Raw genomic sequence first — 17,130 nt, forward strand, 5'->3', positions numbered from 1 at the left:
GGAGTCCTCAGCCGGGCAGGGAGGCCAGTGCCGCCCCCGACAACGGTGCGTTCACACCGAGCGTCAGCAGAACCGGACCCAGCCTGGGCCCGGGGTGCTGCAAGTGGGACCCCTAGGAACAGGGCTACCTGTAGCAAAGGCATCTGAGACACGACAGATCCCTGACCCCAAGCAAGAAGCCGTGCTCTTCTGAGACCCAGCTCTAGGCCCTGGAGACCGTCCCAAAGGCCATGCTGCTGGCCTGAGCAAACGGGCTGGAGGGAGGGAAGGAGCTTTGGAGATGGGGCTTCTGCCCCGGGGGGACTGACCGTGTCAGATGGGGGCCACATGGTGGCCATGGTGAGTCACGACAGCCGCTGTGGACCCCGAGTGGGGCCTGCTAGGGACACACACTGAGCTGAGTTCCATCTTGGCCTTTCCCCGGTTAATTCTCATCCCTCTGCCAGGCAGGTGTACCGGACCTCTGTTTTACAGGTGGGGGGACCGGGGCTCTGACAGGCTGCCTGACTCGTCCACGGCCACACGGGCCCACACTGCCTCTCACCCAGCTGGTCTCCCTGCTGCTTCCCATGGTCTGGTCACTCACATTGGAAATGGCTGGGGCACAATTCTGGGCACCGTGAGGGGACACTGAAGGCAGAGAATCCCATCCCTCCCCAAAAGACGCATGCAGTCTGGCCAGCAAGGCCCAACACCCCCCAGGAGACCGGATCATGGGCAAGGCAGGCGCCACCCCGGAAGCCCTGGGTCGAGGGGCGCAGAGCAGGAGGGCCAGGAGAAGGGAGACGAGTGGGGATCGGGGGCCCCCCCTGCAAGGCCTGCAGCGAGCCAGCATCTGCAGAGGCAGCAGCCCCGTGCCCCCTTCCTCAGGGCACAACCGCCTCTGCCTCCCTCCACCAGCGTCCTGTTCCCAGCATTCGCCCACAGGGAGCGCCCTCTGCCCGAGGGCTCACAGCACCAGTGCTGGGACCAGCACCCAGACTTTCTTTTTAAAAATTTTTTAAGGTTTATTTATTTTTTGAGAGAGAGAGAGACAGAGTGTGAGCAGGGGAGGGTCAGAGAGAGGGGGAGACACAGAATCCGAAGCGGGCTCCAGGCTCCGAGCTGTCAGCCCAGAGCCCGACGCGGGGCTCGAACCCACAAACTGCGAGATCGTGACCTGAGCTGAAGTCAGACTCTCAACTGAATGAGCCACCCAGGCGCCCCAGCACCCAGAATTTCTGACTTGCAGTTGAGTGGTGTCTTTGCGGCCTTGCCCTCTCTGCTCCTGGGAAAACAGCCCCATCACGTCCAGTCCTCTCCAACGGCTACTTCTAACGCGTCTATGCTTGATGTTCCCCCCCCCCCCCAAAAACAAAGAGCCCTGAAGGGCAGCACCCACATGTGATCTCTCTCAACCCCACAGTTTCCGGCTCAGGGTTTTGACAAAGATACAACTTGTAAGTACAGCTGACCCTTGAACAACGTGGGGCTTAGGGTCGCCAGCCCCTGGTGCAGTCACAAATCTGCGCATAGCTTTCCAAACACTTGGCTAAGAGTGCACTGGCTTTAAAAAAAATTTTTTTTTATGTTTATTCATCTCCTGAGAGAGGGAGAGGGAGACACAGAACCCGAAGCAGGCTCCAGGCTCCGAGCTGTCGGCACAGGGCCCGACACGGGGCTCGAACCCACGAGCCGTGAGATCGTTGACCTGAGCTGAAGTCAGACACTTAACCGACTGAGCCTCCCAGGTGACCCGCTAATAGTGTACTGTTGACCAGAAGCCTTAGCAACAATATGAACAGTCGGCTCACACATATTCTGTGTTATGTGTGTTATATGCTGCATTCTTGCAGCGAAGTCAGCTAGAGAGAAGAAAATGTTCTTAAAATCAAAAGAGAAAATACATTCACGGCACCGTATTGTGTTCACTGCAAAACATCTGTGTATGAGTGGACCCGCTCCTTTCAAACCCGCGTGTTTCAAGGGTCACCTGCACTTGCCAGAGGCAACGCCTGAACTGGGTTCTTTACTCCGGTTTCTCTACCCCGACCTCCGATAGGAGCTGCCATACGGAGCCCCGTCCGGGTGCCCCGAGCTTCACCGCCAGGTCCTGCCCTCACCACCGGCCTGGGAGGCGGGGCTTGCCACGGGTCTCGCTGGCCCGAGGGGGACACCTGGGGTCCCGAGAGCTTGGGTACTTGAACGTCTTAGGCAGAGCCGGGTCCCGCAGGTCAGCCGGGCCCGGAGTCCAGGCCGTCAGCCACCGCAGACCCACCGGTCTTTAAAAACAATTCCGAGCAACTCTGGACCACCTTAAACGTGCTTCTGTTATATCTGAAAACTGAACGGAAATTTAAGCAGCTGCCAAGAATATAAAATGTGACACACCATAAGTATGGATTTTTTACAAAAAAAGGGTGGCAGATGAGTTAGATACCACTTGATAGCCACCATTATCCATTTAAAATACGCAAGTAAACTCTACTTTGGCATCTGAATTTTCACACAGCCCCCAAGCTGAAACAAAGAACTTTAAAAACAAACAAACGTATTTTTTAAAATAATCAATACACCCAACTTGGGGCTCAAACTCACAACCTCGACATCAACCCTGACCGAGCCAGCCGGGCACCGCGAAACCGAGAGCTCTCAAATACGACACCAAAAGCACAATCCGTGAGAGGAAAATTGGATGAGCAGGACTTCGCCGAAATGAGAAACTTCCACCCTGGGAAAGACACCGTCGAGAGGGTGAGAAGCCGAGCCACCGACCGGGAGAGAGTGTTTGCAAAGACACATCTGATGAAGGGCACGTACAAAGAGCTTACAGTTCAGCGAGAAGACAAACAACCCAATTGAAAAATGGGCGAAATACCTGAACAGCCACGTCCCCAAAGAAGGTATACAGATGACGCAGACGCATGGGGACAGGGGTTCCACGTGATATGTCACCAGGGAAACAGAGCCATCACCACCTACCTGTTAGAAGCGCTGAGATGGAGAACGGGGCCGACGAGGGCCGGTGGCAGGGTTCCCGGGTGCCGGCGGGAAGGCGGGGCAGCACGCGTACTGCGGAAGGCGGTTTGGCAGTTTCCTACGAAACGAAACATGTTCTTACCGCACGATCCCACGTTCGTGCTTCTCACTATTTACCCAAACGTCTTACACCCACACGAAAACCCGCACGTCGATGCTTAGAGCAGCTCTGTTCACGGGTGTCCACGCTTGGAAGAAATGAAATCGTCCTTCGATGATGAAGGCACAGATAGTGCGGTCCGTCCAGAAAACGGGGTGTCACTCAGCGACAGAAAAGAGCCATTTAGACCTGGAGGAACTTAAATGCACATCACTAAGTGGAAGAAGCCGTCTGCAAAGGCCCCGTGCGGTACGATTGCAACATGTGGCACCTGGAAAAGGAGGGCTATGGAGACAGTAAAGGCTTCGGGGGTTGCCGGGGTTGGGGCAGGGGGCAGGCAGAACACAGGATTCTGGGGGCAGTGAAACTCCTCTGCGTGATGCTGTGAGGGTAGGTATGTGTCACTGTACCTTTGTCCCAACCACAGAATGTCCATCACCAAGAGGGGACACAGATGTAAACTGTGGGCTTTGGTTACTATTAATGTAGTGACGGGCACCTGCGTGGCTCAGTTGGTTGAGTGCCTGACCACGTTTTGGCTCAGGTCGTGATCTCGAGGTTCGTGGAATCGAGCCCCACGTCGGGCTCTGTGCTGGCAGCGCGAGCCTGCTTGGGGTCCTCTCTCTCTCTCTCTCTCTCTCTCTCTCTCTCAAAATAAATAAACTCAAGAAAAACTATTGATGTATCGATGTCAGCTCAGTAATTTCACATCAACGGGAGATGTTAATCACAGGGGAGCGGCTGTGGGGACGTGGTGTTTGGGAGCGTCTGTTCTGTGCTCCGCTTTTCTGCAAACCTGACACTCCCCCTCAAAATAAATCGTATTAACTTAAAAAGAAAAAGGCCAGCAGGCTAAAGAAAAGAACCGTCAGTGACACTTTGAACATCTCCTATGATAAAGGGCACGCACAGCGCGAGGCGTATGCAACGGCCCCTCTTTGTCCCTGGATTTTCACACAGCTCCCTTCTCTCCTGGTTTGTTTATGTCCATCCCACCCACCAGAATTCTATCCTAATGTATTTTCAGTTTGAAAGCTTTTATTTTCCTATCACGCACAACAACGTAAATGGAATATCGGGACTTAAATGCTTTCTGCCGCTAAAGGTCGTCTGTCTTCTCCGTCGGGCTGCCGTCACGATCACTGGCAGCAAAAAGGGTGTGAACTCAGTATACATCTGGAGAGTTAGTGTAAAAAGGAAGTTTCGGTTGGAAATACAGGTATCGAAAAGAGGGACGAGGCAGAGTTTCGAGTGGTTTCTGTATTATTGCCAGAAGGTGGGACTAGACGCGGATCCGTTCCTGTCATGGGATCTCCCGTGAATCACGTCAATAAGTAGGTCAGGATGAAAGGCCTCTGTGCTCCCGAGATATCACTGTGGCCTCTTCAGACAGTCTGGTGCCCGAACCACATGCCGATCGGTCACAGAATGACTTAGTCAGCTGACCAGTCCACGGGCCCTCTGCAATCTCGTTGCAAGATCGAAAACCGCCAGAATTGCAAAAAGCTGTGTTTTCTGCAAGCAAGGAGGTGCAGGCAGGTGGGGCATCAGGGCTGGGCCCAGGCAGGGAGCCGTGAGCCTTTTTTGGGAAGTGAGGGCACAGGGACCATTCCAGGGAAGCTGGGGACGGGTTGGCGCTGGGCGTGAGCGGGTGGCCTGCTGCCCGGCCGCCAGCCGTGGCCCGTGCGGACACCAGGAAGCTTCCCGTCCCCAGGACCGTCTCTTGGCCTCGTCCCCTGGCCCCTCACCTGAGGCCAGCCCGACTCCCACCAGGGATGGCCCCTCTCGCCAGGGGAAGCCCCACCCGGAGCCCCAGGCGGAGACGCAGCGGGAAGGCAGAGGGGTGGGCTGTGGGGTCATCCTGCCCACCCGGCATCAGGGCTCCAGCACCAGGCTAGGCCGGGCCCACCCGCCCCAGCGAGCCGGGAAGGAGCCTGTGGCAGCGGCTGAGGCATCAGAGGCGCCCTCCTCCTGTGAAACGCTTTCCCTGGGGTCTCTGTGGGGAACCCTGCTGCCTGGGCCTCCACCGTTCTCGCCCTCACCTTCCTCCCAAGCGCGACCCCCACAGGGGTCCGGGATCCTTGCCTCCCTGCGGCAGCCCCTCAGCCCCCGCCCCCCCGCCCCCCGCATCTGCAGGTGCACAGAGGCTCACCCTCATGGCTGACCGGCTCCAGCACCACGCGTGACCCGTCCCCGACCGACCGAGACGTGTGGGCAGAGTCTCCCACGTGCGGGACACTGCCCCCTCCCCGCCCTGGCCCTGCCACTGCCCGTGGCCACCACCTGAGGACGGCGCTGGTGTGGGGGTCACATGAACAGAGGAGGGGGCCGCTCGGGACATCGCTGAGCTGCCCGGCCGTCCCCGAAACCCACCCTACTTCCAAGCTTGCCATTTCAATAGTAAGTTTCCTTATTGTTCAGGCTGGTTTTCGCCAAAATGTCTGTTTCTTGCAACCGAAAGCTATTGGCCTTCCTGTCCAGAGGGCCCTCACAGCCGTCCGGGGGCCACGGTGGCCTATCAATCATCCCCGACTTCACTGCACGTAGGAAGCACCCCGGGCGGCTGTGTGGCAAACGCCCAGGCGCAAATTTTAAGGCGGCACCAAAAACTCAGTATTCGAGATAAACCACGTTTTAACCCAACATTTAAAAATGTTGGAATCAGTGCCCAAAAAACCCATGGGGAGCAAAACACGGAAACTTTACATGAAGACGGGATTCCCACCGCTGATTTCTCCCCCCTGAGACGGCCGGAAGACCCCCAGCGCCCTGCCCTCCATGTGGGTCTCGGTGGTTTAAGGGAAGGAGGGGAAGTTGGGGAAGGAGGGACCCCAGGCGTGTCAAGAGCCACTCACAGGCAGTTTCCCCCTCTGTGCTCAGACCAGCCTTGCAGGTTCTGGGAGGGGAAATGCCTCGTCTAGGGGCAGGGCCAAACCAGTGGAGGCTTCCTTGGATCCCCCGGAAGGAGGACACAGAGGAGGCCAGCGGATGGCCGGCAGGTGCTGCCGGGAGGTCCTGGGCAGGGAAGGGAAGGAACGGACAGACACAGCCAGTCCACTCAGGGCCGCTGATGCTCTGTCCTCCGGGCGTCCCGGGGGACCCGCAGGAGCGCCCTCAGAGCCGTCCTGCCAGGAGACCGGGGACTGGAGTGTTTGCACGGGATGCCCTGTCCCTTCTGGTGAGGGCCGCTCAGGGACGGTCACTCCCCGTCTGCGTCCCCCCCCTGCGGCGGCCGAGGGGGAGCCCTAGGCAGGGGTGTCGGGGGCTGGTGGCCCAGAGCCAGACGGCGTGCACAGAAGAGGGGCAGGTGACGGGTGCGGTTGGGGTGCGGCGTGGCTGGTCCTGGCTGACCCGGCCCCCATCCGCCGCCCCGGGGGCTCCCCCGACCCGGCCCGGGCACCTCGGAGGCCAGAGTCCTGGCAGACTCCTCCGGGCGATCCCACTGTTTTATTCCAGCTCGGCTGTTTCCATCTGTGTAGAAGCTTTAGTTGGGAACTCAGAATGGCGGTCACGTTGAGAGAACCGTGACGTCAAGTTCTCCCAGGAGAATCATTAATTATCGTGTGAGCGGAGCCAGGCAGCTAAAATCCCTGTTCCAGGTGGGGCCTAAGCGCAGTGTCCACCTGCGGCCGGCCCGCGGGGTCCCCGAGGCCACCTGCCAGCTCCCGCGCCTTCAGGTGCGCCACAGGCGCTTTCCCAACTGCCTCTCGTTCAACCTTGCCCCCCCCCCCCCCCCCCCCCGCCGCCGCCTTGTGGCAGGTTGGACGGGGAGACTGGGGCCGGGGACCCCGAGCACTCGTGTGGAGGTGGCCGTGCGCAGGGTGGGGGGCGGCTCTGCCCCTTGTCGCCGCGCTGCCGGCCCTCGCCTCCCACTTCTGCCCTGTTAGCTGCCAGTCACGCCCTGCCACCCCCCGTCTGCCAGCCTGTCCACACCTCGGTTGACGGTCACAAGAAAGGAGGCCGCGGGAGGGTGGCCCATCTCCCCTCCAGACTGCGGGCGGGAACCAAGACTGAGCCGCCTGTGGCGGAGGCGGCTGTCCGAGGGGCCAGGCTCTGCTGGGGACCTGCCGGAAGGCTCCGCAGCCTGGGGGTCACCCCGCGTGCACAGAGCCACGGTGCCGCACGCACGGCTGGCCCCAAGACGATTCTCGCCGGGACGAGGCACCTCATCTGCAGCCCTTGGTTCTCTGGGATTCCCGTCCCTGCTGTCCTGAGGGATTGCGGACGAAGTCAGAGAAGGACGGTTTTCACAGACTCGCACCCACCTAAGGAGGCCCCCAAACCATGAGGCTGTGGGACAAATCTGGAACATTTGCCCATCCGCCGTGCTTAGATCAAGTCTGTGGGATTCGAGCCCCACTCGACAAGGGAGCGGGGTGGTGACCCGTGCACTCTTGCTCGTCAGATGAAGAGCCAGGCGTGTGGACGGGGGGCCCGGGAAGGGTGTCGGGGCTGCCGGAGGCTGGCTGGGACCCCACTTTCCGCTTCTCTAATTTTCTGGTTTTCCTGTCTCTGGAAGGTGGGAACGATAATGAGCCAGCGTGGCCCAAAGACGGGTCCTGAGTTCTCTCTTGTCTTTGTTCAATTTCAGATGAGGATCGGGCCGAGCAGTAGAAACATCCTGCCGGAAAATCGGCCGCGGCGTAGGAGTCACAGGGAAAGCCGGTGGGACAAGGTGGCATTTAAATCCCCGGAGAGCCAGGCACTCGTCGGGAGATGGTGTCAGGCCAACTCTCCCTCCCATTTTGGGAAAAAATTGTATATATTCCTCGGTACGTTTTGAAAAGACACTCCACTGGTGTTAAGGAATAAGATGTGAAAAACAAAACGGGGAAAGTATCAGAAAAGAATACAAGTCTCTGTATAGTATTTGTTTATGATGAAGGAAACTCAGAGAAAAACCCAGATGGACATCAACGGCTGTGCACCGACGAGGCCATACGTAACCATAAGTTAAGGAGGAGTCTGGGAGAGGATGTTGGCAACACGTGTAACAAAGGACTAACAGCCCTACATACAGAATAAAAATGGGCGAAGCGTGTGAATAGGTACATCCCACGGCAAGAAATACAAGAGACAGTAAACTCCTTCACTCTTTGCGTTTTCCTCCAAAACTCCCCCTGAGAACCAGGGCTGCATACAGCCACCTGCTGGCCCTCCGTGGCCTCTGCACTGGTGGCCTGCTCCGTCCCCTGGCTGCGCCTCAGAGGCCTGCTCAGGGACTCGGGGACACCCAAGCCCTCCTCGTGCCTGGGGCATGTCCGTCTGTGCTCTTCTCCTCCCAGGGTGGGGCCGTCTGTGTGGTGGCCGCTGTGCCCCCGCCCAGGGCGCCCACTGCCTCGGCAGGGATCTGTGAGGCGACTGTTCCACGGTTACCCTTCACGTGGCCCTCGCCTCCGCCGGCTCACTGCGCCTCTTCACCTCCTTTCCTCTCATCCTCATCTGCACATTTTTGTTTTGTTTTTATTTTCGTTTTTTTGTTTATTTTTCATTTGAGAGACAGCGAGAGCAGGGGAGGGGCAGGGAGGAAGACAGAGAATCCCAAGCAGGCTCTGTGTTGTCAGCTCGAACCCACGAACCGTAAGATCATGACCTGAGCCACAATCAAGAGTTGGACGCTTAACCAACGGAACCACCCAGGGGCCCCTAGTTTTGCTTTTTTAAATGAGAAAAAAAGAGTTGCTTTTACAAGGCACCTGCAGTACATAACGGGCTCCTCAGCCCCTGCTCAGGCCCCAGGTCTGCCCAGAACACCGCTCACCCCCAACCCTCCACGCTTGGCCCAGAAGGAGGGCACGCGCGACCCAAGCCGGGCCAGTCACGATCCTTCCCTGGAAGTTTTCTGACCTGGAACAGAGAAGGAGGAGCTTTTCCTCTGCTCTGCTTGGGAGGCAGGCCCAGAGCTGCCGCGCCTATCTGCCACGAGAGACCTCGACAGGCGGTGTCCTGAGCAACGTGGCCGGAGCCGGGTGCCGCAGCTGTCCACCCTGCCCTTCCTGAGGCCTGTCACTGAGCCAGCACGATCCCCGTCCTGCCCGAGCTCCCCAGCAAGGTTTCTGTCACCGGCCACTGTGGCACCCTGGCTGACACACGCCGTCACCCCACGGCTCCCGAGGGGAGGTGGGTTTGTGGCCCCCCCTACGGCCCAGCAGCCCCCTTTCTCCCCCCCCCCCCCCAGGCAGCTTGGCGGGGGGGCTGAGCTCTGTGGGCCTCAAGAACAGACTGGAGGTGCCAGGGCGGGCAGGCCCAGGTGTCGGCCCGAGAGGGACGCGGCCCCAGGACGGATGGTCTCCAAGCCCACGTGAATCCCCTGCTCCGATAACAGGCCGTTATTATCACCGGACGCTTCCCCGCAAGGCGCCAGGACGGCTTTCTGCAAGACGAATCTGGTCCTGTCACTCCCGCCTGAGATAAAGGCCCCTCCCATACTGTCGCTCTGGAGCTGTGGCCCATCACGTTGCCTCCACCTGAGGCAAAGTTGCCTCTACCTGGAACATTCTGCCGGCGAGCTCCACCTGGCCTCCTTGTCCTGCCCTCCTGGAGTCTGGGGGAGGCCTCCCTCTCACCCCCATGACAGTCCAAGTGTAGCTGCTCACGGCTTCTCCCGGGAGCCGGGGGACCTCTTGGCACCCCCACTGTGCCCCCAAGTTATCCAGAACCCACATTCAGGGCTCTGTCAAGATGGCTTCGCTGTGTTTGCTGTTGAGAGAGCAGCTGACGGAATCAACGGTCATCCTCGCCCACAAAGGAAAACCCACCTCTTCTCCGTTTGTCCATTAAATATCCCCCGAAGCGACCCCGAGCCCCCAGGGGCACTAACAGAGGACAAGGCACCAGGGCAGGGACGGTGTGCCTGGGGGTGGGGTCACCCTTCCTCTGGGCTCCCTGGATCCCCCCTTTGCCCTCCGTGTACCTCGGCGTGTTCACAGTTGCCTGGGGCCCCTCCCACCGTCCTCGGTCTGTGACCTTCGACAGCAGGGCACAGAGAAGGAGAAGTGTCACCAGACCAAAGCCCTGATTTCATACGTGGGGAGACGGCCGCAGAGCGGGGAGGCCCCGCGTCCCGGCCAGGCCTCTCTGCTTGGCCAGGTTCCATCTGTCAGTTCTAGGAGGGTCACCGCAGGGGCCCAAAGGGGAACATGACCCCCGCAGGGTCTTTTCTGGCCAAGAAGCCCCGATTGTTCAGATGAACATCTGTCCAGTCTGTCCTCGTCTTCCCACTGCCCCGCGGGGCTGGTGCAGTGAGCAGCTCTGAGGCCGGGTGAGGACAGAAAGATCTCTGTGGACGGTGAGACCCCCTGCTTCCCACCTCCCCCGCCGCCCCGGCATGCCTGGGCCCCCGAGAGACAAGGGGTGGCACAGAAGCCTGGAAGCAAGTGCGTGGGTCCCCCAGTCCAGCCCCACCTGCCTCCTCTCCTGGAAGACGTTATCCAGCCCCGACGGCCAGGCTGCGGCAACGTCACGCCCGGCCGGTGCCTGTGCCGGGCTCACGCAGCCCTGGAGGCCTGAGGGAGGGTGTGGAGGTGTGCGGCACCTGTCCACTGCGCCCGGCGTCCCTCCAGACCCCGCTCCCGAGACCCCAGACCATGTTCCCCAGGCTCCAGACCCTGCTCCCGAAATTCAGATTCTAGAAACAGCCTGAGGCCCCTGCCCCACCCTGTGGGGCTGGGGGTGTGGTGAGGCGCGTGGGCCAGGAGGATCTGGTCCGAGTGCAAGCGAGCTGGGGGCTCCAGGGGGGGGGGGAGCACGGCCGGGGGGGACTCCTCTGGGGAGCAGGGCAAGGAGCAGAGACAGGTGAGATTTCTCTGTTCTTAGGCCGTGTCACTGCTGACGGCAGCGTCTTCCGCTGCTCTGCGGTGCCCGGGGACTGTGATTTCTGCCTGTCCAAGTCAAAATTTACTCCTGGGAAGATAGACCTTTGGGACTGTTGGCTGAGACTACATCCCGTGACTCTTAATAGCGTGAAGCCTCCGGGCTTCTCTCAAGGGGAATTGTCCAGAAGAGGCAGCTGCGCTCTGACCTCCAGAGCAGGCCCCAGGATGTGTCTGAGCCTCAGTCTCCCTGCGCGTCCCATGGGGAGATGGGCACCCACCCCACCCTCCTCCTCACGGCACGTGACACGGCCTGGGGGGGGGGTCACCCGGATCGCACGGTCCCCCTCTTCTGGAAACAGACCCGCCAGCACCCTCCGGAAACTTCCCGGCCCGAAGCTGGGTGTGGAAGAGTGTCCCTGCCGCCGAGCTGCCGAGCTGGGGTGTCAGGGTCAGGGCGGGGCTGCTGTGGAGCCAGCAGAAGCAGGGACGGGGAGGGGACGGGCCGCCGTCCTGCACACCCAGGGACGGGCCGCGCTCCCTCCCCTCTGACGCCACGAAGGCTCTCCATTTGCTGAGCTGAAGAGTCCCTTCCTCCAGGATCCTCGTGTGTGACGCACCTGACACGACACAGGCCTGAGCGCGGCCACGCCCACATACAGGCGTCACTGACCACATCGGGCCCCTTCCGGGGGACCATCCCACAGCCGAGGTCCACTCGGTGACCCGGCCCCTCAGCCACAGCTGCCCGGTCGCTGACTGGTCTGGGCCAGCACGACACGCCCTCCCCTGAGACTTTGGGGAGGAGACTCTGTGTCAGCCACGTGGCCTCGAGGGTCTGAGAGGGCAGCTGGCCGGGCTCCTGCCGCTCTCCCCCACCTGGCCCCAGGCCCCCACGAAGCTCAGGGTGGGGAGGTGGGGACTCCTGGGGCAGAGCCTCAGGTGCCCAACAAGGAGGAGCCCCTGAGTCGGAGGCGGGAAACCCCGCAAAGGCACAGGCTCGAAGGGATGGCGGAGGTTAAACGGCGCCTACCTCCCGACCTCAATGGCCAGGGCAGGATGCCTTCCACCCCTTCCCGGCCACACGGATACAGCGTGCCCAGCGTTTCCCCGGGGACCTCAGGGCCAGACCCCGGCAGCTGGCCGTGCGGCCGTGCGGGGCCAGGGCGGGAAGACCCCCGAGCCCCGGCAGGTGCGGCGTGTGCGTGATGGTGGCTCAGCCCCAAATCCACGGTGGCCAGGAGCCCAGGGTGCTCCCCCCCAATCCGGAACAAAGCCGGCCCTGAGGTTTGAAGCCCCCGTGGCTGCGCCCGAGGGCCGTTGTGAGCGGGACCCACTGAGGACAGAACTCCTTTGTTCGCATCAAGTGCTCGGGGACCCGGGAATCGAGCCTGCTCCCCGGGACCCCTGGCCAGTTGCCACTGTCGCCTGCCCCCCAAATGCCTCCGTCCCCGTGGCAGGGGCGCCCCGGGCCGAGACTGTGTCCGCCACAGCTCTGCACACAGAGGCCGATGGCCGGAGTCCCCACCAGGGTCGTCCCCAGGCCTCCCTGCTGCACCTGCACGCCAGTCCTGTGGGGCTGCTCTCGCTGGCCGCACTGGATGGCCGGCGATGCCCAGAGGGGGGTGGGAGATCACCTGTCCCACACACAGCACAGGCAGTGGGCCGGGCTCACACCGGGCTCTTGAGCAAAGGTAACTGAGAAGCGGGCACGGTCCAGACGGAGGAACGTGACTCAGCCGGGGAAAGGAATGTGGGCCCCATTCATGCCACACGCGGGTGGGTCCCCAAACCGTCGTGCTGCGTGACAGCCGCACACAGAGCCTCCTGTCACAGGGTCCTGCTTATGCGAATGTCCAGAAGAGGCAGGTGGGTGGCTGCGGGAGGCCGGGGCAGGGGGCAGGGGGCCCCGCTAAGCCACACAGAGCGTCTAATAGAGGGATGGAAATGTTTTAGAATTAGGAGGTGCGGGTGGCTGCGCAGCTCTGCAAATGTGCTAAAAACCACCGGCTCGTACACGTCCAGCAGGTAAATCATACGCTCTGTGACTTGTCTCAAGAAAGCTGTATTAGAATCCAAGCAGACCCAGGACCAAAGCACCTCTGAGCCTCAGCACCACCCCCCTGCCCAAGGGCGCAGGCCGCGTATCGGTGGGGCTCCGGCAGGACAGTTCGGGGCGCAGGGAGCCCCAGAAGCCGCAGCGGGAGGGAGCCCGTTGGGAGGGAAGGCTCCGGAACAGGCCGCGTGGGGAAGAAGACCTAAAATAATTCTAAGAACCTGAAACCCCCGGGGAGAAGTGGGGGGTGGTGCGGTCGCCTCGAATGGGGAACTCCTCGTGGAGGGAAGGAGAAGTCTTATCTCGGGGGGCGGGGGATGCCAAGTAGGGGAGGGCAGGGGCGGTGGGGGAGGGCAAGACTCCCACGCAGACATGCTCTGGTTCAAGGGCCCTCGGGTGCCATGTGCCTGTGCGATTGAGGAGGGGGAGAAATTCCCGTTCTCCTGATGGGGAGACTGAGGCTGGTATGTGAGCACGAGCTCCAGCGAATCTGGGTCCGAGTTCTGCCGCCCCCACCGTAGACCACGAGCCCACCGACTCCCCTCCGAGCACCCACCCCGGCCGGGTCGTGGCAGGCACCATTCACGGCTGGGGATCGGGGGAATGGGGTGAAAGCGTCCTCGTGGCCCTGGTTCCAGCAGACATGAGCGGGCCCACCCCTTTTCCGCTGGTAAAGGGGTTGGGTCACTTGAAGTCACTGTGGGGCAGGCTCTGTGCCCGGAGCCAAGGGCGCTGACCTGTGGGACCAAAACGGCCCTGCTCTCACAGATGTGACTGGACCATTACACGAATAGCAGCTGTGACCACTGACGGGCTTTGGCGAACGGGGGCGCCTCTCCATCGCGGGCGCACAGTTAGGGCCAGACTGGCACGGAAAGCCAGGCCTGGGAAAAGTGTGGGGCCCCTGGGCCCCCGGGGTGGCTGGCGGCTGTCACGGGGGCCTGGCGGTCTGGGATGGGTGGTGAGGGCAGGGCGTGCTATTCCCCTTAAGCTCAGGCACAGGAGACAATGTTCTAGAAGTAAATTAGCAGGATGCTGTGATTGTCAGAGAGGCGGGGGGAGCAAGACGGAGGCAAGCCAGGCGAAGGGGAGAGAATCAGGAGAGAAGGGTCCCAGAGAAGCTTGCAAAGATGGAGAGAATTCGGGGAAAGGGAAGCCCCGGGAGGAGGGGCGGCTCTTTGTTTAGAAGTTCCAAGGAGGACAGGTCTGTTGTCCCCTCCAACGATGTTCAGTAGAAGCCTTCGGGGATACGAGGAGACCCTTTGGGGATGAGCCCGGGCCCCGGGTCACTGCTCCCGCCGCCTTTGCCCTCCAGAGGCCCTTCAGACACAAGTGGTATTACAATGATGTCTCGGCTTGGGGGCTGAGGGCAGTGTGGTCTTCCCCCGTCCTCCAGGGTCCTGAGGTCGGCCAGTGGCAGAACGCTCACGGGGCTGCCTGCTGTACTGACCTGGTGGGGCCACAGCCGGGCCGATGGGGCCCCGCGTGTGGAGGCCGCTTGCAGACAGCAGAGAAGATGTGAAATTAGAAGTCAGAAAGTCCTGGTTTGGGAAGGAGCCTCGGAGACGCGGACAGGAGCCCTGTCGTGGGGGAAACAGCAGTCTGCTGAGTGAGGCTTCTACAAAAGCCCCCGTTTTCCTTAGGAAAAGGGGCTGGCCCAGTTTTCTTCTCTCTTCCTCTTCTTCCTTCTTGGAAGGCAGATGCGATGCCTGGAGGTGGCGTAGCCACTTTGCAGCCCGGAAGCCACAAGTATGTGGAGGGTAGAATCCAGAGCAAAAAAGCCTCCGTCCCAGATGGCGGCATTTCGTTACAGCCGGAGCGGCTCGCCTCTGGGCTCTCGTCACCGGGACAGAAACAAACAACCTGGTCTCTACTCCTGTTAGCTTTTCTGCTATTTGCAGCTGCACACGATCCCACTGGACATAGGGTTCAAGTTCTGTATGGACAGGGTTGCCAGATGTAGGAAATAAAAACCCAGGATGCACAGTTAGATTTGGATTTCAGATTAATGATGAACAATTTTTAGTACAAATGTATCCCAGCCAATATTGGGGACATGCTTATATTCAGCTGTTTATCTGAAATGTGACTTTTAGGGGAACCTGGGTGGCTCAGTCGGTTAAGCGTCTGACTTCGGCTGAGGTCGTGTTCTCACGGTTCTTGGGTTCGGGCCCCGCGTCGGGCTCTGTGCTGACAGCTCGGAGCCTGGGGCTGCTTCGGATTCTGTGTCTCCCCGTCTCTCGGCCGCTGCCCTGCTCACACTGTCTCTCTCAACAATAAACATTAAAAAATTTATTGAAATTTGACTTTTAACTTCAGCTCTATCCACGGACGAAGCAAAGGAAGGCAAGGTTGGGATCCGTGGCGTGAGTTGTTTGAGATCTTGTGAGTAGGTGCTGGAGTGTAGCCTGCTGTCCGCTTGTCTCTGGGGCCTCCCTTGTTTCCTTCTGCCCCAGGGTCTCTAGCACTTTCTTAAACCTGCCATAACAGGTGTGCAAAGAAGACTCGGAAAAGCCACACGACTCATGGCCGAAGACAGAGACGTGCAGGAAGGAGGGTGAGTGGTGGAAGGTTCCCAAATTTGACATTTTAATTGCACGTGACAAAAGTATCAGTCATCCACGGATTGCAGGGGCGGCTGACCCCCAGGGGTCGTGTGTGACCCAGGACTTGAAGGCAAGTGGGTTTCGAGCTCGCTCTGTTTGCCGGGGCCAGCGGAAGCACCGTGCCGCGAAGGTTGCCGAAGCCAGGTCCGCGCTCGGCGGGAAGGAGCTGGAGAGGCCAGCCTCGCCTGTCACAAGCCCTGGAAGGGCTCCCGGGCCCCGGGGAAGCGGGCTGTAGCCCGGGCCAGTCAGTGGAGCCCAGAGTCTGAGAGGGTCTTGGGAATCACATTTCTAAGAGTGGCATTTGCTGAGCCCCGCGGAGTGCCTGCACAATCAGGGTCTCCCTTGGCCCCGGGGGGACTCTGCACGCCCCCAGCACAGAAGCCGGTGTGACAACGGGAGGGCGTCCCTAGTGCCCCGTGCCCGTGGTGGGCGTCACGGCACCAACTCCCTGCCCGGTTTCTGCACACGGACGTGGCTTGCATTGACTTGCTCTGAAGGTGAAGTCTGGGGCACACCCCCCACGTCACAAATCTGTGCCCCGTGTGGTCTGCAGAGGAGACCAGGAAAGGGGGCTACGGTGCCCCTTCTCGGCTCCAAGGCCCCAGGCAGAGACGCTGGGGGCCGGCTCCCCCCACAGCAAGCCTGGAGGTGAGGCCGGGTGAGGGGAAGGGAGAGAGCGCCACCCTAGGCCCTAGAAGCAGGGGTGGGACACAGGGTGCCCCGGAGCAAGGCCATTAACGAGTTTCCAAGGTCTGCGGCTGCTGTGGGACAGGCACCGTAGGAGTCAACAGGACCCTGAGGCCTGGATTCAAGGTCCATCCTCGGCCTCGTTTTTATGTTTCCTTTAAAGAAAATTAAGATTATTAAAAAAAAATTTTTTTTTTAACATTTATTCGTTTTTGAGAGACAGAGAGACACAGGTCGCGAGCAGGGGAGGGGCAGAGAGAGGGAGACACAGAATCCGGAGCAGGCTCCAGGCTCCGAGCCGTCAGCACAGAGCCCGACGCAGGGCTCGAACTCATGAACTGCGAGATCATGACCTGAGCCGAAGTTCGACGCTGAACCGACGGAGTCCCCCAGGCGCCCCAAGGTTATTTTTATTGTGGCAAAAGACACAGAACAGAAAGTTGCCCATTTTAACCATTTTGAAATGAACGATTCAGCGGCCATGAGCGTCCTGACAGTGTGGCCGCCACCGTGCCTAGCTTCAGGACGCTTTCGTCCCCGCAGGAGGGACCGGTTCCCATCAGCTGGCATCCCGCGCCCCCCCCCCCCACCCCAGCAACGGGAACCCACTTCCTGTCTCTCTGGCTTTGCTGTGTCCGAGTCATGTGCATGGAATCACTCGGTGTGAGGCCTTTGTGTCTGGTTCCTCCGCTCGGCGTCACGCTCCCAGGGTCCATCGGAGCCCCTGACCCTCAGCCATCCGGGACCCTCTCTCGGCTGGTGCTTCTTGAGCGCCCGGTTGCCAGGCACGGTTCTGACCCTGGCGAGAGCTGCCTGCTCGGAATCCCAGGTGGTAGCGGCTCGGCCTGGCGC

At 60.4% G+C, this 17,130-nt stretch overlaps 1 protein-coding gene across 3 annotated transcripts in view; it reads right to left on the bottom strand.

The window, feature by feature from the left end:
* The window catches only part of CBFA2T3 (CBFA2/RUNX1 partner transcriptional co-repressor 3), an 84,454-nt gene that overhangs the window by 53,334 nt on the left and 13,990 nt on the right, over positions 1-17,130 (bottom strand). For 2 of the 3 annotated variants that reach the window (XM_078439134.2, XM_060649939.3), the window contains exon 2: positions 2,962-3,076. The gene's annotated coding sequence lies outside the window, so the exon portion shown is untranslated. Of the gene's footprint in view, positions 1-2,961; positions 3,132-17,130 lie in introns of those variants that run through there. The other variant, XM_081791369.1, reaches the window with a different exon arrangement.

Source organism: Panthera onca, chromosome E2, assembly GCF_046562875.1.
Source record: "Panthera onca isolate mPanOnc1 chromosome E2, mPanOnc1 haplotype 2, whole genome shotgun sequence".
Lineage (NCBI taxonomy): Eukaryota > Metazoa > Chordata > Mammalia > Carnivora > Felidae > Panthera > Panthera onca.